At 37.0% G+C, this 24527-nt stretch overlaps 1 protein-coding gene across 4 annotated transcripts in view; it reads left to right on the top strand.

Moving 5' to 3' along the window:
- CACNB2 (calcium voltage-gated channel auxiliary subunit beta 2) overlaps positions 1-24527 on the top strand; it is a 224748-nt gene that overhangs the window by 146676 nt on the left and 53545 nt on the right. The window lies entirely within an intron of this gene.

The raw sequence follows: 24527 nt of genomic DNA, 5'->3' as shown, positions 1-24527 counted from the left end.
ATGTCCATCTTTAGAGAGCTTTCATCTCATCCATTACTGATAGTGTTTTTAATGTGGTAACACATAGCGCAAGATCTCTTATAAAGATTTTTCTAACAACAGCAGAAAAGACATATTCCAGAAAAAATAATTTAGGATCCATATTCCATAAAAAGTATTTGATGTGTTTGTGTATTTCAGAATACTTTGTATATTTTTTTCTCTTACTGAATATACGTGCTTATTTGTGGTGTATAGGGTCAAAGCTTTGATTGAGTTGCTACTGAAGGTGTTTGTGAAAGTTTGACTGTGGGGTGCTATGGCAACTTAGAGTTCTAGAAATCAGCACTTAAATAGACTATTCCTCTTCCTTCAATGAAGGATTGGTCCCTGCAACTCATATGTAAACAGGGAGAATCCCTTACAAAGGTCTTTTTTGCCTGAAGACTTCACTGGTTTTCTTTACAGTTTTTGTGTTAGCTGGCCCCACAAGTAATGTGCTCTAGGACTTAAGGTTTCTTTTCTTATCTTCATATTCCTGACAGAGAGTGACAATTTAGTAAGGAAATGCTAAGTTATCTTCAGGTTCTTGCTGTGTGTTTTTGTTTTCCTTGATATACATTTAGGAACGTGTGGCTTTTAGCAGTAAAAGGGTATGGGCTTGTTTTTCTCTTATCTGTGCTGCATCTTTAAATACTATCGAGGCTGTAAAAATCATGCTTGTCTTGTTTGTTACCATTTCTTTATCACTTTTTTCCAGTTTTTTTCTTGTTTATATGCTACCTGCCAGATCTCAGTAAATTACTGGTTTTCAAGATCTGTTTTCCATTTTCAAATCTTACATTTAGATACACTCTTGAGATCCCTCCCCAGGTCCACCTGATCTGAATCGCTCTCTCACTTTTACTCTTCCCCTCCTCCATTTTGCCTTTTTTATTTCCCCATCTCCCTTCCATCTCCCATTCTGTTTCCTTTTCCACTGCCAGCTTTGTTCCTACCTGTTTACTCCACATGTTTTGCAAGAAATTCAGGAGTCTAGCATATTGGGCTTTACACCTGATCATATGGTGAGAACCAGCTCCTTAAATAATACAGTACTGGAATGCACAAGCAGACAGCTTCATCAGGCCAGAAAACTTGAACAGGAAAGCCAAAAATCTTGTTTTGAAAAATGTAATTTTTGACCCAATATTTAATAAGAGCTCCTAAAGCAGTTTCTAAATTAGATCCTGGAGCTTGCCAACCATAGGAGACGCTGAACTTCTTTTTGAAGTTGGGTTCTGTTGTCCTGGGATTAGTGTAGCAGAAATCCCACAGAAGCAGCCTGCTTCTTTGCTTCCAGCTTTTATCTCAGAGATAGTGCTGATCATAATCAGGAGTCTCAGTTTTATCAGGATTTCTTTTTGCTAGTTTGAGATTTCTTTGCTCTTAGGAAAGGTGAAATTCAGGTGAAGTGGTGAGTTTTACCAGTAATTCACAGCCTTTAAAGGAAGATTGTGTCTAATAATGTCTTGCAGACTAATCATGATTACAGTACAGCACTTGCTGCTGAACTGATGCATCCCTTAGTAATGAGTAAATCTATGTGAGTGTTGCTATGGGAATTTGGCTTCCTAATGCTGGCTTGAATGCATGGGCAGCCCTTATGTAATATTCATGACCTCTAGCATGGCTGCCATGGTAGTTTGTAGAGAAACTGCTAGCAGACCCTGACTTTTTGAACCAGATTTCTATACAACAAAGCAATGTTCCCACTTCAGCTGGCATGAGATACAGTCTCTAGGTCTGACACTGTCTGAAGCTGTAAGACAACTTGTGAACTGTCAAAGTAGCAAAGGCACTGTCAAATTCAACCTGCTATAAGAATGGGTAATTGCAGTCATATAGAAAACACAGAATGAATTATTTAAATAATTTGTGCTTTAAAACGAATTTAAACTGGAATTACATCAGCAGTTTTGTTTCTGAAGCCAAGTGTTAAAAATCAATGCAGACTGCATGGAAATGATTTTATGTAACAGAGGCTATAACAGTGTAATATCTAGTGTAATGTAACATTTAACTTAATAATACTAGATAACATTTGATATGCATTTGGTGATTATGTTTGAAATAAATGTTTAAAAATACATAAATTAAAACTAACCCTGAATCTAAAATATGACAGGGAGTGCTTTTCTGCCTTCACTGGGGACTCAGTTCTTAACATCCCTCAAAGACAGCACAATTAATGAAGCAGTAACTTATATTGGTGCTGCCTGGCTCCTCTGTGCCCCCAAACCCATCTCCCACAGGCAGCAGCTTTTGCTGCCTGCTCTCCATGGCTGCCTTGCCTGGCACCTGATAGCTGGGCTATCAGGCAGAGCCAAGTGACGCAGTGCTTTAACTTTATGCCTTTTAGTAATGTGAGTGGAAGTGTTGATCCTAAATAAAGTCATTGCAATTGTATTTGTCACAGGATTTAGAAGAGGATGACATACATGAATAATGCAGCAGTGGAGAGAAAATGATAGTGAATTAAGGGTAGATAAAAAACTGTTGAACTGTGTCACACGCTTGACAGTGAAAACATTCTAATGACATCCATTTGCCTTCCTTACAGCTAGGGGAAACACCTTAAACTGAAAGGAAACATGTTAATAAAGCACAGAAGGGCAATTTGTTATGAGGATTTTAAGATCTTTTAATTTGTTTTGTTGTTTGTTTGTTTTTTTGACTCAAAGTGTTTGTGTAGCATGAAGCCAGAACATAATATACATATGTGATGCAGATCCAAACAAGGAAAAATAAAAATCAAAAAGCTTGTAAGAAAATACACATTTGAGCCATATTTATTTATTTTATACAAGCATTGCTTATCTGGAAAATGGTTAAGAATATTCTGCTGACTCACTTTGGCATGTGACTTACTGTAAGGAAGGTGGGGCCATGGGTCCACGTACAGAGTCGTCCAGGGACATAACATTAAGAGGCAACTGATGAGGCTACCTGCAGGGCAGCAGCTATGCCCAGGGGAAACAAATCTTCAAATGAAGCTGTTACTCTCAAAAAGCTGAGATAAAATGTTCTTGGTTAGAAGAACAGTTTAATGATGTAAATACAGAGTGGTGGTTTTTTGTTTTGGTTTTGTTATTTTGTTTTTGGGTTTTGTTGTTTTGTTTAGTTTTTGAAAAGGAAAATAAAACAACCTGCAAGGCACTGAGGATTTCCCAGGAGTCCTCCTCATGGTCCATATCATGTGGCTCTCTCTAGGATAGAGACCTGCAGTGTGGCAGAGTAGGGCACCCTAGTAATGTCCTAACCTAAGGACTTGTACTGATATTTTAATGAATTTGGTATTTACATAAAAAACATGAATCTTAAGCATTCGCAAACTAAAAAATAAAAAGCCCAATACTTTGTCTTTAGTGTTGATATTTTTAAAAATGTAATTTCTATGAAAAAAATCTTTCTGATTTTGAATGGTGAGGATTAAAAACATAGTAAATAAAGAAACATTTTTTTGGCCATTCTTTGCAAGTATTCAATAACTTATCCTTTAAAATGTTGCTCTAAGTGAGAAGGGTAATATCTACAGAAAAGTGAGGTACAGGCATTAGTGAGAATTTAAAAGTAAGTACTAAATGAGCTGAGATTTGTACATAAGAAAGGGGACTTTAATAATGATGTTTGGCACTCTCTAATGCAGGTAAAATAAATTCAAATATTTTGTTCATTTATTTTCCCTCAAGTATATCATACATTGTATTTTTGGTTGAAAATACTGTTAATCACATGGTCTATAAACCTCTTTCTTTTCCTTTTTCAAGAGTATCTTTTTTTTTTCTCTTCAATCTCTTAAAAATTTTTAGATTTTGACTCTTTTTTTCTCCCATGTCTTTAGAACTCCTTGTGTAGAAATAATTTTCAAATGATATATTCTGTTTCCAAAATGCTGAAAATATCTATATTTTTTCAGTTATTTTTAATACCTTTCTTGCTTAACGTGCCAGTTAATAATTCAGGTTGTTTCTCACCTGGGAGTAAGGAATAGCCCTATGCTTTTAATTTTCTGCTAAGGATTGTTCTCGGCATCCTTTGGTCCTGAAACTTCTTAAATGGCTGTTGAAGTGACATTGTGGCCTTCCAGAAGTCAGTAATTGTGTCTATTATAGGAAATCTCAGGTGTTCCCAGCTCTTTGTTCTCCACCTAATGCTTTATTGCTAGCATCCTTTTAGGGACTTGTTAAAACTTGAAATATCCATAGTCCTAGTTTAAATGCAGTTTAAAAATTTGTATGTTCAGATGGTGAACCACTGAAATTTTGCAACCAGACATCCCTTTATTTGCTCTTAGGCAATAATATAAGCTGTTGTGTTTTGATTTCTTGATGTGTGCTGTAGTAGTGATGATGGCTTGTGACTAATAGTGCAACGTCGTCAGTGGAATGCATTGCCTCCATGCATGGGTTGGGGACCACAGCTTTGGAAAAAGAATCAGGCTGGGATAATGCCTACATATCCCTGCAAGGCTGAAGGCATAAAAAAGATTGTCAGATGTAATTATGCAGTGCAGTGTGCCAAGACTAGTTATTTATTTATTCACTCTCAGACAGGTTTCACAGCCTCTGACCAACCCCATGCTGCTCGCAGGCAGCTGCAAAGCTAGTTAAGGTATGTCTGCTAAAGCTGCAGTAGCATTTTTGGCAGACTAGAATTGGCCATCAACTTGATGTGTGTCCTTATATCATGTCAGCCTGTTCCATCATGGAGACTGTTTTCTCTCAATAACAAGAATGTCACAGTGCTGAACAGCACCCAAAGCCATAGCAACATAGGATTGTGCTTTGTGTTAGCTGTTGTGTAATATTTTTTTCATTGATTTCTTCTCCTTTGCCCTTTTGTTTTAGGATACTTCCATTGAATGTTATCATTTAGGTATCCAATGTAGTGTGTCAGCTGAGATTACATGGGAGCTGGCACAGTGGTCTAGCTGGAAATAAATTGCTTGTAGATCTAAAAGTACAGTTGCAGATCTGGTTGTTACTTATCTGGAAGTGAGTTCTACATTGCTGGATCTGCTCAACTCAGGTTACAGCCACTGTTAATTTTCTGCATTTCTGCTATTTCTTCTTAGGACTGTAACACTGGGATGTAAATCAATTCCCTTTATACTCCGTCACCTATGTTTTTTCTCTTTTATATTAATGATCTATTTTGTCTTGAATTTAAATATATTAACTTGTTCTACACTAGTGCCTGTCATTATGTAGTTATTTATGTGAACATGTTATCCATTCTCACTGCTGGGGTGCATTGTTCAGGGGCTGGAATTTTTCTTTCCAATGGGGTCTCATGTAATCTGGAATCCAGTGCTCTAGAAATAGTACCCTCAAAAATCATCTATCATCTCCCATTCATGCTGTGATTATAGAGTGATCAAATCTGTTTCATAACTATCCTTTCCTCTTCTGTTTCTTGGGTGTGAGTGGGAAGAAAAGAGTGGAGGGATATTAACGCAGCCTAAACTTAGATACCGAACTGTAGATAGATCCTAGAGTATTCTGACATTCTTTAAATAATCAGGAGAAAGAGATAAATTGTCTCTGAGGAACAAAGAGGCAATGCTAGGAAAAAGTCCTGAGGACAAGCATAGCTCTTCTGTCTGCTCTCTTCTACCTAAAACCTGGTGCTTTTACACATGCCTTACACTTGCCTGTTCTATCCCATGGCAAGATCTCTTTGCTTTGACTTTATCTGTATGCCTAAATTCCTGTACAAAGGGCAGTAATGAAAATGTTACTTTTTTTTTTTTTTTTTTTTTTTTTTTTTTTTTTTAAATTGAAACCATTTCTGTATTAAAAGAAGTGTTGAAGAAATATTTTAACCACAGTAAGCATTGCAAGCCAAATACAAACGCCCACATGCATCTTGAATCCCCTTCTGGACTTTTTCCTCCTTCTCCTGCCTCGGGTCTTTCTGGCATACACAACCTGTTAGCTCTCAGCCTCTGCTGCATGGTTGACGATGGAGTTATTAGAGCAGGGGTTCCCAAACCATTTGCTGAACAGTTGTACACGATGACAGCTGCATCTTGGCTCTTCCCCATGGCTGCTGAGCCCAGCTGCAGAGTCAGTGAGCTCCGGGCAGCCCTTGCTGTGCCTTGGGCAGCGATGACCGATGGGTCTGGGTGTTGGACCAGCTGCTGCTGTGGGGATCAGTGAAGGCTGCAGAGAGTCATGGGCATTGTACAAGAGGGTGAGAAGCAGCTTTGGGAGTGCTCTGTGTGACCAGTGGGTATGGCTGATGGACCCAAGAAACAAGGAATTAAGAGATGCTGAGGGAGCTGGGGCTTTTCAGTCTGGAGAAGAGGAGGCTCAGGGGAGACCTCATCACTCTTTACAACTACCTGAAAAAGGATGTTGTAGCCAGGTGGGGGTCGGTCTCTTTTCCCAGGCAACTCTCAGCAAGACAAGAGGGCACGGTCTTAAGTTGTGCCGAGGGAGGTTTAGGTTGGATATTAGAAAGAATTTCTTTACCGAGGGGGTGATCAGGCATTGGAATGGGCTGCCCAGGGAAGTAGTGGATTCTCCATCCCTGGAGATATTTAAAAAGAGACTGGATGTGGCACTCAGTGCCATGGGCTGGTAACTGCAGCAGTAGTGGATCAAGGGTTGGACTTGATGATCTCTGAGGTCCCTTCCAACCCAGCCAATTCTATGATTCTATGATTCTCAGGCTGGCACAAAGGTGAGTGCTTTTGCTGATGCTTGATATAGATAGATGCCATTGGCTGCTCTAAGCAAAGCAATTGCCAGTTAAGACATAAATGACCTGGTTCATTAACTTTCTTGAAGTTTGTTTAGATTTACTTTTGCCAACATCACAGATGGATTTTAGGGCACAAGACACAAAATATTTGTAATCACCTTGAGTTAAATGATGAGGGGTTTTACATCTGTAATATCTATTATGAGGGTAACTTAAGTAATTTCATCTTTTCTACTCTGACTGATTGATTTATATGTCCCATTTCCATTCCAACTTAATGTAGGTTCTGTCTGGAGATTTTTTTGAGGGTCATCCTTTTTTTTTTAATCTTTTATTTTTCTGAAATTAAACATGTACTTGTAAAATGCTTTCAAGGTTGGCATTACTGATGCAGGTTTATACAAGCATTGGGGCTCTTAGTTACTCTTGAGTTCAGTAAAAGCACAGGATTTTAAATGTCTGTAGATCTGGACCTGTGTTTCATCTTTGTGTGCTTACACGTCTACATGATATATATTCATATATACACATACATGTGTATATATGAATATACATTTGTATCTATTTCTGCATGTATTAGATAACTAGCATTGGTGATGTGAAGTGATCCTTTATGTTCTACTTCTGGTAACGTTCTGTTGTGAACTGTTTAGTTTGTACTCGGGTACAACTGTTTTACCAAATAATTAAAACCCTTCTATTTCCTTAGAAGTTAAGAGACAAAAATGTTATCCTGGGATCAAAGCTTGTACTGGACAGCCACAGGCTTTTTGGGAGCAGGAATGAGATGCAGTAAGGATTTCAGTGCAGCCAGCAGTGAGTGGCTCACCTTGCAGAGGTACCCCAGCTGACACTGCTCCATGTGATGTGGTGCAGTGGCTTAGAGAAAGATGAGTTCAGACAACAAAAGCATTAAGCTTTCTGCTTTTATACTGAAGTGGCTATTTTACAGCCAGTTCAGGAGATAACCTGATTTCTGATAAAGCAGACACCTGGATGATGTGTGTTATTATGCAGTGAGGTACTTGTCCTCTGCAACAAGAACAAATTCCCAGACACAGCTCACGAGTCCTTAGCAAATCCCCTCCCTTCTTACCTAGCCCACTCTCCCAAAATAAAACAGGCAACTGTAGTTTGGTTTTACACTTAAGCAGGAAAAAAAATAATGGAAGGAAGCTTCAAAAATTTTCTTGTTCTGTAACATTGCACACAAGATACCAATGAGTTGTAACTAGAAGTAGCAGTGGAGTGGTTTTGTACAGAATTAGACTGACATTAGATGCCAATTCAAAAGCACAATTCCTTTGGAAAAATTATCATCAGTTACATAAAGTAGTCACTGGTTTTCTAAAACATAAGAAAAATCATTAAGAGCTCTAAGTAAAGCTGTAATGCTTAGGAGGAAGATACTTTGTGTTCCCAGGTTAGAAACATTTTTAAATGCAAAATTTGGCTTGAACCATGAACAGTGTCTGGATTCTGCATAATTCATGGGATAAGAGAAATTAATTAAAAATGAAGATTCAGAGGCCTCCACCGATGCAGATTATTTTCCTGCCAACTTTCCATCTTTATTTTGAATAAAGACAGTGCACAACCTAAAGCAAAAAAACTCTTCTCTTGTGGAGCCCACTGAAACCTCTCAACTCCTTCTCTGTACATTTAACCTCCAATCTTGTAATGACATCTTCCTCCAGCATTTCAAGCTCTCCTGGTTTATATTTCCAAATACAATAGAATATGAAATATTAAATGCAAAAACCTTATTAAACCTATATATAAAACTTACATTTTATACCTTTGAATCAGTTACTAGTAGTTACTGTGCTGAGATGCATTTTGGGCTGTAATAAAATATCAAAGATGAAACAAACATTTGCCCTTCTTTATTTTTGTGGTGTAAATGTATACAATTTTATGATTATTTTACTTACTTGATTGAACAAGTTCATCTGTAATAGCAAGGAAGCAAACAATCAAATACTTTTATTGGATCTGATATGAAATCTTAACATAAATACATGAGGTGACATACTTTAGCTGAGATACTACCCTCTGAAATATTATGTGTTGCAGTTATTTTTCTTAAAAAAACCCTCCTCCTTGCTAAATAGGTAAATATATATTTTCATCCAACATTTTTATTTAAATCCGATTTTATTTGTAGCAACAGTCATGCAAATGCTTCCTAGAGTTTTAAAACTGATATAGCATCAAGCCAGAGAAGTGTGCAAATGTGAAAAATTCAGAAATTACTGTTGCAGAGAATCCCTTTTTCTTTTTCCTTGCTATCTTCAGCTTTACCTTACTTAGTTTGCTCCCTGCCTGTGACTGGGTATTTTAGCATACTCTAATTGTTATGTTACTTTATATTTTTAATTGTCTTGGTCACCTCCAGCAAGTGCATTAAAACGTGAGCTTCTCATTTGTTTTAGAAGCGAGACTCCCTTTTTGCACCTTTTCTTCATGTTGGAATGTTTAATGAAATAAAACTTTCCCAACTTTCTTACCCTTACAGAATTCTCTTCTTTGCTAGCAGCTTAACCCATTTTGGCTTAAGAGTGCAGGGGTTTTTTGTTTTTGTTTTGTTTTGTTTTTTTTCCTTTTTTTTTTTCTTTTTGGAAATGTATGGTAGTACATTGATGGTAAAATAAAATATTTAAGATATTTGACAAAAATACGTGCTAGGAAGACTGCCCTAACTTTGGTAATCTTATCAGGTAGATACCCTATAAGAGGTATATATAAGTGGTCTTAAGCTCTGTCAGGGGAGGTTTAGGTTAGATATTAGGAAGAAATTCTTTACAGAGAGGTTGATCAGACATTAGAATGGGTTGCCCAGGGAGCTGGTGGATTCTCCATCCCTGAAGGTTTTTGAGAGGAGGCTCAATGTTGCACTCAGTGCATGGTCTGGTAATCATAGCAGTAGTGGATCAGGGGTTGGACTTGATCATCTCAGAGATCCTTTCCAACCCAGCTGATTTTATGATTATATTTTCAAGGTTACCTATTGTTTATTCCATCAGGAATCCAAAATGCAGTGGTGCATTGTTTTCAGTATTTTGAACAGATCTGTGTTTGACAGGCATGGAAAGCAGGTATGCAGCCTGTGGTTTGGGCTTTTATTGTGCAAATATGCTTGTGTTATTGATCTGCAAGACATTCTTTTTTTTTTTTTTTTTCCATAACTGAAGGAAAAGTGAAGGGAAAAATATCTTGAAAGGGAAGATGGAAGATCAAACTGCAGCTGCTTTGATTATTTTGACTGGAGATGCCAGAATGTTGACGTGAGAGAAGAGATGTGCCCGCTGCTTTTTGACTCTATCCATTCTGCCAATTATTTGGAAACTGAGTTTTTAAAAGTTGATGGATTCTGATATTTCACTTGCAGTAAAATAGACAAGCACAAAGCTCTTGGGGATACTGTAAGTCCCGATCTCCTCTGGCTGTCATGAGAGAAACACTTCCTAACTGACATGAAAATGGGAAGAAAAGCTGAGCCCCTGCCATCTTTCAAATCAGCTGTGCACATTGCTTTTAATAACCAGCAGTAATAAATGGCAGTAATTGGAAAGGCAAATGCATTTCTGACTTTAGTAGCAGTTGAATTGCAGCTGAAAGTATTCTTCCCAGAGGAACTGTAAGGGAACTTACTACATTTATCCCAGCTCTGTCATTATTTTGACCCTTTATTCCCTTTTTGCAGTGAGGCAAGTGACTCACCCACAAATGTACAAATTTCCTTGCCTTCTCCCTGGTAGTTTAATCCACTTGAGGTGTAACACAAAGCCACCAGGGAAGTGCTCTACTGTATTGCTTATTATTTTTTGCCTTTATAGTAGGTTGATATGCTCAGCAACCCTGGTCTGGTAGAGTTGAATGTGGGCCTTGCCTTCTCTCACTACTTATCCCTCCTGTTGCTTGAGCCATCTCTTGCAGGCACAGAGATGTGACATGAGGTTCCCTGACATGAAAGTGAGGAAGAAGAGTTTTCAGTGCCTGTCCTGGCTATTCCAGCTGTAACCTGGGGACTGAGATAACTCCATCAGTTTATGACAAAGCAGATGGTTTATCCCTTTCATGAAAAGTTGTGTAGGTGCAGATGTGCTATCTATGCATGAACTCAAATGCAGTTGAAACCCTCACTTGTTCTCTCAGAAAGGGAAAGATTCCTTGCTCCTATTTTTAAAGTCTTAGCATAAAATCACAAGATTAAATCACCCAGCATATGGTTGTAGCCTTGCTGTCCACCTTTCAGAGTAAGAGATTATTTTGGCATTAGGCTCAGTGCTGTGTCAAATCTCCAAGGAAAGCTCTCAAACCAAGAGTTTCTCTCGAAAGCCCATGACTGAGGTACAGGTCTGAGGATGAGACGAGGTTAGGGAATAGACATAATATGGATTGATTTGTACAGCCTAGTTAATGATTCAGCTTGAAGAAATTCTGGTGAGAAAGAGGAGATACAGGGTGTTAACATTCTTGAGTTGTTTGGAAGACTTCACTTTTACCTTGCATTTCTCCAACTCCACAGGCTTTTTTGATTATGCTGCTTCTCTCTGGCAATGTGGCATTGCCCATTACACAAGACTGAAAAAGTAGATGCAGCCTTTTAAGCTGAGAAATCCATCTTATCCTGCTTGACATAGAATCTTGGGATAGAATCTTGGACTTAACCTACTTCTTAGATTCTGTTACAGCAGCACAAGCTGTTGGTTGTTTATCTATCGCAAGTGAATTTGATTGCTTTTCAGGACATTCCTTACTTAATCACAGGCAAAGGAGGAAGACATAAAGGAACATAAAGCAATATTTCTGCTTTATCTTCTTTGCTCTGTTATGAACTGAGATGATCTTATTTTTGTATCAAAAATTACATGTTTTAGTATTTTTTTCCTGCATTCTTCTGGTAAATTCGGGCTAGAAATTTTGCCCTGTGCTGTCTGGTGTATGGTAGTGTTCCAACAGGCAGGAGTAGACCTGCGTTTTGTACTTCAGTGTGTGCTGCAGCATTTTTCTGTATTCTTGAACTATATAGGTTTTCTGCCATTATTGCAAGGTGGTTGCATGCTCAGGGAAGAACAGAGAAGCATAATTCAACAGCTGGAACATACAGTATTGATACCACCTGCCTACCTCTTCTATGTCATCAAACACATTTTTGATACCATTTTCTGTGTTTTATTCATCTCTGGGTTCTTGAATCATTAATTCTAGGCACCATGAATATCTGTCCTTGTACATGACTTCCTGTAGATTTTCCCTGTATGTTTTAATCCTGATTGGAACCTGTCACCACAGTGGTCCTCTGTCAGAAAAAAACCATACACACTTTAATAAGCCATGCAAACTCCTTAATGAGAGCTGTGAATTACAGAGAAGAAAGTCTATTAAAAATGCCATTATTGGATCTTATTCTCAAATGTTTGTATGAAACTAAAATTCATCATATGAGCATTAATGGGAGAAATTTTGTTAATTCAGAATACAGAAATGCTTCTCTTTTTGAAAAGTGATAAAAAATTAATACCCTACTGTTATTGTAAATTTATTTTATGCATGTACACAAACCAGAATAACTTAAAGTCCTAAACCCATTTCTTTGAAATGTTGCAGAAAGCATATAGTTGTTTTGTGAGGTGGTTCACTTAGGTGCCCATTTAGAGTATTCAATGGAAGGATTGTGTTGGTGCTCCCTGTTCATATTCTGTTTATTCATATAATCATAGCATTGAACTCTGGGCTTTATAAAAAAATACTATTCTGATTCTTTTAAAATGTTCTGGAAAAAAAAAAAAAGTCTTGACTTCCATCAATAAACTCCATTTCTGTTCAAAAATTTCTATAAACCACAGCTAACTCAATTATCTCCATGTCAAGACCCACAAGCAGTTTTTTTTCTCTGTTGAAATTAGTGGTTTTGTTTTGAATATTTCAAGTAGAAGAAATCAAGCAACAAAGTACACACAGGGATTTATGAGGCATTAATGCAGCTGGAGAAAATTTCATATGCTTAGTCTACTTTCAGTTCAGTACTAAGAAATATCCCAGCTTTTGTGAGAAATATGGGAGATAGAAGTTGGACACCATTTCTCTTGGTTTACAGAAAGGAGTTAAGTTTGGCTCTGGGGTAATTTTTGTTGTTGTTTTATGCTTTTTGTTTTTTGTTTATGTTGTTCATTTTGTTTTTTTGAGGTTTTGGGGTGGTTTTATTTGTTTTGTTTTGTTGGATTTTTTGCTTGTTTGTTTTTGAGTCTGTTTGATAACTTCTCATAACATCTTGGTGCAGTTCAGAAAATACTGTTTAAATTTAACTATAAATTAACCAGCTACTCTAAATCTAAGACCTTCAATTGATTTTCTTCAAAGAATATAAATGAAATTAAGGAGTCTAGTCACACACACTCACTTCAAGATACATTTTTTGTAGAATTTTGTAACTTATTGCAGAATTCTATTTTTTTTTTTTTTACTTTTCATTATTGTAGTAGTTTCTTAAAGTGGCTGTATTTTTTATTAGCATTTTCAGCACAATCAGTATTTCTTGGGACAGATTCTTTGCATTTTATGTAAGGTTTGAGATCTTCAGTAAAGTATGAGGTTTTTAATGCAGTTAAATCTAGACAAATTGCTGAAGGTCCAGCAAATTAAGTGCATGATTTCTTTTGGCAACCATTGAGTAGCTGCTGTGTGTTGCTTTTAAGTATTTAAGTACAGAAATGGTTTTAGCAAATGCTGGGCCCTGTGTGAAGTCAGCATTAGGCATACACAGGAGAGAAACCTTTTTCAGAGGTGGGGGACACACATGTTCTTGCATAACACTGTCCAGTTTAAAAGTGAGTTGAATAACAATCAAAACAATTTTATATGTGGAGGGTAATGCTTCTCTAAATAGCTGTAAAATACAAAAAAATGGGTACTAAATGTATTATAGTAATAAGCAGTAGCACTGCTACAGTGCTTCCCTCACTCTGTCATATTATTGTGACTGCAGATGACACCAAATTGGGTGGGAGTGTTCATCTGCTCAGGGGTAGGAAGGACAGGCTGGACTAAAAGTCAGTAAAGGCTGGACTAAAGTCAATAAAATGAGGTTTAACAAGGCCAAGTGCTGGGTCCTACACTTTGGTTACAACTCCATGCAATGTTACAGGTTTGGAGAGGAATGGCTGGAAAGTTGTCTGGCAGAAAAAGACCTGGGGGTGGTGGTCGACAGATGGCTGAATATGAGCCAGCAGTGTGCCCAAGTGGCCAAGAAGGCCAACAGCATTATGGCTTGTACCAGGAATAGTGTGGTCATCAGGAGAAGGGAAGTGATGGTGCCCCTGTAGCACTGGTGGGACCCAACTTCAAGTGCTGTGTCCAGTTCTGGGCCCCTCACTACAAGAAAGACATTGAGCTGCTGAGGCAGATTCAGAGAAGGGCAACCAAGCTGGTGAAGGGTCTGAAGAACAAACCCTGTGAGGAGAGGCTGAGGGAATGGGGAACGTTTAGTTTGGAAAAGAGGAGGCTGAGAGGAGACTTGATTGCTCTCCACAATTACCCGAAAGGAGGTTGTAGGCAGGTGGGTGTTGGCCTCTTCTCTCAACTGAACAGTGATAGGACTAGAGGAAATTACCTGAAGTTGCACCAGGGAGGATTTAAACTGGATCTGAGAAAGAAATTCTTTACTGAGAGGGTAGTTAGGCATTGAAATGGGCTGCCCAGGGAGATGCTGGAGTGAAGATCCCTGAAGGCATTTAAAAACTGCATTAGATGAGGCACTTCATCACATGCTTGAGTGAGTGATACAGATATTGATATATATATTTTATTCAGGGGGGATGTTGACAGTTGGACACAATGATCTTAGAGGTCTTTTAATGTTTAATTCTGTGAGTTTTAATGTTTAATTCTGTAAGTGGTGTTTCAGAGTGTCACAGGGCTCTCTTGAAGCTCAGACTGTTTCTTCACTTCTTTGGCTAGTTTACTTTATGTTCACCTATATTTTGCAATAGTTTTTGAGTTGTATCTGTGATGTCTTCCAATGCCAAATTCTTGTTTGAAATTGTCTTCAGGTTTACCAGACACCTGTGGTTGACTGCACATTGTCTGAGGCATTCTTTGTTTACAGAAAGTTGTTTCATTTTGGAAAGGGTCAGAACAGAGAGTGGGGTCTCATAAATCTTCATTAAATGCTCTGCAGATGTTTCTGATATTTTTTTCTCGGTTGTTTTGTTCACTTGCAAGTTTCAGCACTGCCACCTCTGAGATGACCAGCACTAGATTCCCCCCTATTCTGTTTTTAGAGATGGAAAAGATTTGAATTGTTTGCACTGCCTGATGAGCAGCTCAAAGATTTAACAGCCCTGCTAAAAGCCATGACTGGCATGCAAAAAGCCATGTCCAGTGGATTTATAGTTAGACCCATACTAACAGTGTCTTACTACCAGTCAGCTGCTTTGAGACCTGGTTTCAGCACCATTAAAGGGAAAATTCCTTGGAACAGATCATTACAAAGCAACTTTAATAGATTTGTTTAGTAATGTGGACCTCATATTTTGTTTAATTTCAGAGTCAAAGTAAGAGGACTAGAAATGTATTTTAGTGTCATTCTAGAACATAAAGGAAAAAAATCTGTCACACATTAAATGGGCCCTAATTCACTCCTACATTCCCTAAAGTTGTGAGGTGGTAGGCTGTGCAGGCAGAAAGCCAGTTTTGAATAACATATTTTGTTTACTGTTGAATGTTTAAATTGTAATTTGAGTTCTATATTCAAGCCTGGGGTTAGTTATTATACTTACATGAGTTCAAGTTGAAGACAGGAGATAGGCTTTTGGAATTTTTTTTCAATTACTCTGATCAGTTTAGATTGTCTGTCAAAGCAGACACTTATTACATGTTTAATGTATGTATGCAAATAATAGATACAGGTAAAGAAATGAGCCTGTACTGACAGTGAAAGAAATCTGTTTGTAGGCTGCAGTGAATTTATGCACATTAAATAGTGAAAGAAGCTCTCTCAACTAAGTCAAGATGTAGTCCATGAAACAAAGTGCTTTTATCGCATAATTACTTAAAAAGGTATGGAATGAGCAACCAAAATAAAGTGTACATTTGGAACATAAATACATTCTGAAAATATTGTATTTAAGCATGCTCACAAGCAGAATTATTTCTAGTGGGTTTTTTGTTGGTTTTAGGTTTTTTTTTTACTGTACTAATCAGTTGTAAACTTTACGCAGTATTTTCTATATATGGGTGCTGTGGTCCAGCCCTCTTGCTGGAAAAGCTTTTATGTGTCTTCACAGTGAAATAAAACTGAGAACTATTAGAGTTAAATGTAACCTAATGGGAAAAAAATGGGTACAAGCAGTATCAGTTTTGTCATCCTGTTCATCCCATTGCAATCCAAATTATAGTTTGGGACCAGAGCAGAGGCTGCACAGGACTGTGGTGACATAATTTGGGAGTAATGGGAAGACAGCATTTAATTTTAGCAAGAATGTTGGCTGAAAATAATTGAAAGCAAGCATAAAACTGACATAAAACTGTTCAAAAGGACATTCTGAATTAGAGTTTAATTTTCATTATTAAAATACCCTTGAAAGTACATTTCAAAAGACTTCAGCTTCACTTCATAAATAATCTGTACATGACACCTGATCTAGAGCCATTTTTATCACTCATCCCTGTACTTCTCAAAAAGCTACTTTATAGAAGGGTTAGTTAATTTGTAGGTAGATGTAAATCAATTAGTCCTAATTTTCTAAAATGCACAGTTTGTCTAGAGGAATGCATCCAAGTCAATGTCAACTCAAGTAACTCTATTTGGTGGTGGTTTTGCCCTGATTATTTCCTTCTCACTATATATTTTTCCTGGTCTGTTGCTCTCTTTGGTTTTCAGATTCTTTCCTCTCCCCTTTTCCTCAGTTCCTCCTTGTTGGTCATGGTGATGAGGTGCATTAAATCGCAGGCAGACAGCTCCCTTCCTTCATGCCTGGTGGAGCATCTCCACAGGCAGGTGATGCAGGGGCTGAGGAGGGGCTGGGGTCTTCTGCCTGCTACACATGAAAAAGAGGCACCATTCACCACAGTAAGAAAAAGTCTTTTTTGCAAATGAGAACACCTTGTTGTGCTTAATTTAAAGAGGAGAGTGGAAATTGAGGGGAAGGATATAATTTCCTTTGCAGAAATTATTTCATCACCAATATTCGGCTCCTCAGCTGTGGAAATAATCCAACTGTGTTGACAGGCTACATCATCTACCCTTCATGTCTACACATGTTACTGGATTCTTTCTTAACTGACTTCATTCACATGTTTGCCAATCAATCAGGAAGTTAGGTAAAATTCACAACATATGCATTAAGCTGTCTTAAGACAGAGCAGCAACTTTTTGCTTTTTGCTAGCAGTGAGAAAAGGGATCACTGAATGTGTGAAGTCTCTCCAAATGCACACTTGTGTGATTTCATTATAGTTCTTTCATGCCTTTTTTTGTTTTATCTTCTTAAACAGGGTAATAACCTGTTCCTTTTTCTTTTCTGTAAGTTATCAGCATTTTCAGAATGTTTTTTGTTCAGGTGGTATTTAACCCACAAAAAGTAGTTGTACTTAATAAATGGATCCACCTTTAAAAAGATATAAACATATGATCTCCATAGTTAAAATTGTGTGTCTGTGTACATATAAACTGAGATAATTTTCAAGAATCAAGCCTGAAATCTTTTCAAACTGACTGCTGATATTTCAAATAGCAGACTGTCAAATCACACCTGCATAGTGAAAAAGTAGCTGTGAAAAAGTAGTAGTTGTAGTTGTAGTAGTGATGTAAAAGTAGCTTTTTCCCACCTGTGAAAAAGTATCTGAATTAATGTGAAATAAGTTACAACTTCCATTTTATAGCATAAGAAAAATATTTGGTTTCCCTCTCAAGGAATGAACCTTCTTTTTTCTTTGGAGAGATGTCTTTAACTTGAGTCAGTGTTGAATTCTCTAGATGTAGTAAAGATTTTCCCTGGTCTTTCATAATGTTTTATAGATCACAATTGAGAGCTGTCTTTATAAAACATATGCTTACTTTTATATTAGGACACTGACTTTTGCTTTTTGAGTAACCTGTTGAGATAAAGGAAGAAAGTACCTGATTTGTTTTAATTCCACAGACTCATGGAAGTCATGGGAGTGATTTACCAAATATGAAGTCAGCAAAGCAGCCTCTTGGGCTCTGGCTTTGTAATGATTCCTGCTTCTTTCTTCCTCTTCCTCTTTCCCTTGTTCACAATTTTATTTTTTTTTTTAGGCGAATTGTTGTATTTTACATCTTCCTTCACCACTTAGATCTCTTGGCTATATGCTACTCATCCCTTAGCATGCATTGCTTGCTCCTGCTTAACTGTTAACACAAGTATACATTGTAATCTCTGATTTCATGTTCCATTTTGATACACACACACACACACACATATATGTAGTTTTTCTGTTTTGGCTTGGGTTTTGGTGTGGTTTGTTTCTGGGTTAAATTGCTACAACTTTGGTAGAGCTGAGTTGAACAGTGCTGTTAATTCTGCCCGTGTGCTGCACAAGAACTCTGCCTCTTGCTTCATAAAGACTTGGTTCTTTGATTTCATTTGCAAACTCTTCATCCCTGATTTTAAATAAGCTGCAGTATTTTTCATGTGATGATGTGTTCTGTCTCTCAGCCTATAGAAATACAATCTGAAAATTTGCTTGTGGAAATGTATTTTTTGTATTACCTTGAATATCTTTTTGGTATCTGAAAATTGTCAGCTTCTTTTGTAGTACCTTAAATACCTTTTTATGGTCATCCTGCATGTCTTATTTCTGTTACGTAAACATAGTGAGTTGTGGTGGGTTTCTTTTCTATTAAGCCTGATTTTTAAGGTAAGAAAACCTATTGCATGGTAACATAGAAATTGCTATACACACACACTTGCAGCTGTGCATTTTTAAGACAGTGAGTTGGTTATACTGCTTGCACTCTGGGTTATATTAATCTCTCATACTGAAGAACTACAATGCAGTCCTGATTTTGACGCCTCTTTCTTTTATGTATTCTACACTTAAAATGTTGTTGACAGTGTGTTCAAGTTCAGCTGTGGATGTTTCTCAAGAAGCTGGTAGCAACTTCAAGGTTTAGAGGTTGTTAATAGATTTCTACTGGTATTTTTATAACTTTTGGCAGTTCCTGGACTTTTTATATATTCAAATATTCTTCAGTGTGTCAGATGTTCTTCCTTCCCTTGAAGATGACCACTGCTCCAGAATATGAGAATATTATTGCTATTACTCCTTGATTCTTAGTTTATTTGCTTGCTTTCTTGCTTAAAGTCAAAATATTTTTTCTTGTACTGTTTGTGCATTGTGGTAACAAAGACTGGCATGTATGTGCCATATTGTCAAATGCAGTAGTCTGCATGTCTGTTAAATGAAAAGGACATCTCTGTAGTTGATAGGCTTTAAATTATAGTTTTCTTTTGGATTGGAGCAGTATCACAGATAAGTTTAGATTTCTAACATTTTAAAATGCAATTTACCATTGCAAATAATGCCTCCTCAGCCATCTCTATTGCATAGGTTTTCCTATTAGTGACTTTCCCCTGCTCTGATTCCTTTGCATGTAGGTTTTTTATGAGGGAGAAATATTCCCTTTCCACAGGAAAGTAGGTGTAGTGGTTGAAATTTAGTGGAATAGGACATATGAAAATGTTCATACATCAAGCATATTTTTATACACATCCCTTTCAACACAACTAAATAACAGTCTGAAAGCCACTTTCATGCCTGATTTATAACGAGATGTCTGAGCTTGCAAAGGTACAGCTTTCCTTTACTCCGATCAGCAAACTTGTTCTCAAAGTTCTCATAGGAGTTGGCATGAATGTGCAGTTCAGGAATTCTGAATGGGCTATTGGTTGTGCTGAGACAGAGAATTTGCAAACATTAATTTCTGAGGGACTCCAGTTTTAAAGCCCCTCAGCATTACACATAGAAAGGGTAAAGAGAGACAGTATTTGACTCTTGAATTCTGGATGTGGCTCTATCTTTATTCTTCTGTTTGGGAACATTTGGTACTTACAAGAGCTAAAAATAGCTCTTGGCAATGTAGAACTGAAAAACATTTCACCCAAAAGATTCCTCTTATTCTTTTCCCTTCCAGATAGATAAGCATTCACGGGGGGAAAAAAAAATCTGATTTATAATCCTGCATGATCTGACTTTGTTACAAGTTTTGCCTTATTTTTATGATGTTGCTTGGTTTGAGGTTTCAGGACACCAAGGGGAATCATAAAATCACAGAATGGTTTGGGTGTGAATGGAACTTAAAGATCATCTAGTCCAATCTCCCTGCATGGACAGAGACACCTCCCACTACCCCAGACTGTCAACCTGGCTTTGAACACTTCCAGGGATGGGGCAGCCATGACTTCCCTGGGCAACTTGTTCCAGTATCTCACCATACTCACAGGAAAAAGTTTCTTCTTAATGTCTAACTTCAATCTACCCTCTTCCAGTTTAAAGCCATTACCCCTTATCCTATCACTACATGCTCTTATAGAAAATCCCTCCCCAGCTTCCTTGTAGGCCCTGTTCAGATAGTCGAAGGTCACCCTGGAGCCCTCTCTTCTTTGGGCTGAACAACCACAACTTTCTCAGCCCATCTTCAAAAGAGAGGTGAGAAGTTTAAGTGCAGTGTCATATGTGCTTTGAAAAATAGCATTTCTAATTTAACTTTTTGTAAAACAAAACAGGGTATAAGTACAGTATAAGAGATGTGTAGATGATTCAATTGATTCCTGTTTTATTTGTGTTATCTTTGGATTTAATGCTTTGCATTGAAGAGTATAGCTTTTGCAATAATTAGCCCTCATTTCCACAAACAAAAAATTTCTGTATGAGAGGAAAATACAAGTAAAAGAAAAACTCCCATAAACGTTGGTTTTGTTTTATTTTTCACATGATGTAATAATAAAAAATGAATGTATTTTTGAGTCATGAAATTTTGAAGACTAGAATGAAGATATGAGAAATATGATCCTAACAAGATTTGTCTGGATGCTCCTTCAACTACTTCAAAGCAAGCAATTTGAGTGACGTGAAAGTAATTTAATACCATCCATTCATTGCCCTGGATTTAACTAATGCTATGGATTTTTTTGAGGAGGCAAAAGCGTTTGAGCTCTTTTCTATTGTAGTCTGTAGGAGAAGTAAGCCAAATTTGACTTTTCCCTTCTAAACACTAACAAGTTTGATTTGCGGGATAATGGGAAGAGGTTGGTTGAATTATGGGATAATGGGAAGGGGTTGGCTGAATTACTACCAGGCTTTGACCCTAAGGCTGTTATGGTCAAACAGAAACATTTTATATGGACAGACAAGAATTTATTGTGAGTTTCATCAAATAAATACTATTACTCTAATTTCAGTAGTTTAAAATTACATGCAGTTAAAATGTTCACATGAACTTTCTAATACCCCTCATTTCAGCATTAGTGCTGTCTGTCCAGTGGCTGGACAGACATATTTGTGTGAGGACCCTTATGGAAAACCATACAGCATCTAGATTTAGTCACTGCTGTCATATTTCTATATTTAATAAAGATTTATTATATAAACACTCCTTTTAAAGTAATACCAGTGTCACATGAGGATTATCTCAGAGGACTGTTTCTATCACTTATGGTTATGACCTAAATTATCTCTATTCAGTGCACATCACAGATCTTAATACCTGTTTCTACTGTGAACTTTAAGATTTAGTAAATGATGAATGCATGCAAGTAGTAAACTTCTTTATTGTGGCCTTTTAGGTGTGCAGCATTTTTGCATGGTAAAATGCTTCTATTCTTTAAGTTAGTTACACATTAGAATAAAGATAAAACCATTTCTCATTGTCTCAGTATATGCATGCTCACTACTTACCCTTGTTTGGTATTATTCTGATAAGAATTTGGCATGTTAGTAACTCTGTATTTTTAAAAAAAAGACTTACCTTTTCCTCCTTGGAAGATATATTATTATTCAGGATTTATGTCTCACCAACTTCCTTTTTGAGACTGGATATTCAATGCAATGTTCTTTGTACTTAAAATTATATATGTGATTTCTTAATTACCCTTTGTGATCCTTGGACTCTTTTTGTTCAAGTCTAATTTCAATTGAATGTAATTTACAATTATTGCATTAAGGTAATGGTCTCCACAACTAATATTTTTTAGTATATTATTTGCAAAGGTTACTAATTGAAATAGTAACATTGAATGGGGGACAGTAACTCTGCTAAATTGGAATTGATTATATAGTCATAAACTTGGATAGCTAATTGTAAATCAAGAATCCTGTATTACATGCAAGATTGTTACTGGTCAATTAATGCAATGAAAAGATCTGTTCTGAGCACTCTCATTTGATTATTCCATCTTTATATAACACTTCTATTTTAAGTTAGCAACAAGTATGATTTCAAAGTAGCTGATATATCACTCTTTGAAAACAGTCAATTAGTTAATTATGTTATCCTGTCTTGGTAATACCTTAGAGGATACTTTACTATTGATTTTTACACTATAGATTATTCTCTCTTAATGAGTTGTACTTCCATTTGTCCTGGAACTTTCTGACAGATATAGATTTTTTTCTGTAAGGATATGTCGGAGGCAAAATGAAGCATCTGATTCTTTACAGCTCTGGGCGAAACTATTTAAAGAATTAAAATTGTGTTTGGTTTTGGTTACCACCTCCCCCACTCCCCCCCCAAAAAAAAGAGACTGAGAAGATTAGCGTTCTCTTAAATAGATTAATTTTTTAAAAGGGATTGGTAATTTTCATGTTTTTATTTGGTTGGTTGTTTTTTTTAACTTTTAAGTAAAACTATTCTTACACTTTTTCATCAGTAATTTGTTAATAATTTGATTAAAACCCACGGCTCCCTCAAATAAAATTTTAAGCATCATTTAAAGTAAGAAGTCTGTTTTGATAAGTACAGCTTAGTTACATATTGGAACAAGTAAATGAAACAAAAAATTGCAGCCTGTAGCACAATTTCAGTTTTATGTTAAAAATAGAAACTGGTCAAAAATGTCATTCATGGACTGCTTGCAAAATTGAGAGCTATTAAATTTCTTTCTCTAGTTTCCCAGAAGTTTTCAGTAGCAACTTTTCCCCATGCCATCACTAGGGCTGGAGAGCAGCATCTCTGCTCAGCACTAGTGGAAATGTCATCTTGGTCTTAGCCATAAGCAGTCTCATTGATTAAAATCCTTAAAAATATTTTTTTTAAAATAATTGAAGTAGTGTCCATACTCTCTGTTCAATTTTGTATTTTATCTGAGTTATGCACAAGGGTGAGGAGAGCAGTTTTGTGTCCCTGTGAAGGCATGAGCCATCCTGGAAGCTGAGCTGATTCACTTTTAATGAACTCCATTAAGTTCAATAAGTTTTTAATAAACCTGAATTTTGGTCAAGATAAATACAGTGTTTCTTCAGTTGTCTTTAGAGTTCATACTTGCATTTTACACTTGAGTAATTTGTTGTGGTTTGGAGTACCATTCAGTTTTCCTTGGATGTACTTGTGGAAGATGGCCATGCTTCATTAAACTTCAATAAGAATGTATTGTTGGGTATTACCTTACTGAAAGGGCAGTGCACAACCAAGACTGATCCTGCTCATTATATCTTGCCAGAGAATCACATTAACTTTTATTCCCCTGCAAAGCTAGCAAGCAGAATGTTTTAACACTGCAACCAAGAAATTTAGCTGAAAAACTGCTAGTAGTTTTAGTTTCCATCCTCTCTGAAACCAAGGAGGCAGAAAGGAGCAGGTGTGATACTGAATGAGGGGAGTTAAAGAATGGGAAAATCAGTGTCTTCTGTAGCATATGTTTAGAAAAAAAGAAAAAAAAAAGTCACAGTTTTCTTAACATAATGTCAAGATATTGTCATAATGTCTGTTCAGAGGATACCCTCTAGCCTGCACCTCGAAGATGCCCATTACATCTGAAAGTTCTCACTTTACTCTGTGTGCAAAGGAATGTGTAGTGATTTCTAAGACTAAGAATATTTTACTCAGACACTGATAGCTTGGACTGTGTTCACCCAGTGATGTATGTGTAAGATGAAGGAGAAAAGCTGACAGACTGTCAGTGTAATCTCATAGAAGAGTTACTTTATAATTTGGATAAAAAGATCATGAAAGGTAAAAATCTTCAGTTCTTGAAACAGCTCATTAAATGCTGATGGCAGAGAAAAGAAAAGGCCAGGGGGTCTAGTGGTTTGCAAGTTTATGGGTTGTGAAAGCCAGTCAGCTACCATTACCCTTTGGTTGACCACTTTGATATGGTGAACAAAAAGGTCAAAAGTTTCTCATTGTTTGCTCCTTCCTTTTTCCTTCTGGGCGCAGTTGGGTCGCTTTTCTTGGCTTGATCAGTAGTAATCTCCTGACCTCCTGAGGCATTTTCCCAGAAATTAAATTCTCCTTCTTCTGTTCCCCTCCCTTCTGTTTCTCATGGGATGATGTTTCTCTTAGCAGTCCTGCTAAATGCCCCCCCGGAGAAGAGAACGTGTCTTCCAATGTCTTTTCAGTGCAGTGCTAGGATTTTCTCCTTCCAGGGAGGAAATGATATTTATGAAGGAGCATCTGCAGAGTGCTTGTGTCTGCTGTGCTTTTAAAGGCTCTAAGATTTTCCTAAGCCTCTCAAGGGTTACTGGGTCAGCTACAGTTTCTGCTTCTTAAGGAGTTTATTGGTTGGTTTCAGTGCTAATGATTCAAATGTGGTATAAAGTCCTAAGCTGGTGAAAG

Source organism: Calypte anna, chromosome 2 (assembly GCF_003957555.1).
Source record: "Calypte anna isolate BGI_N300 chromosome 2, bCalAnn1_v1.p, whole genome shotgun sequence".
In the NCBI taxonomy this organism is placed as follows: domain Eukaryota; kingdom Metazoa; phylum Chordata; class Aves; order Apodiformes; family Trochilidae; genus Calypte; species Calypte anna.
The sequence above is the reverse complement of the archived record's forward strand: the minus strand, read 5'-3'. Positions and strand labels throughout refer to the sequence as shown.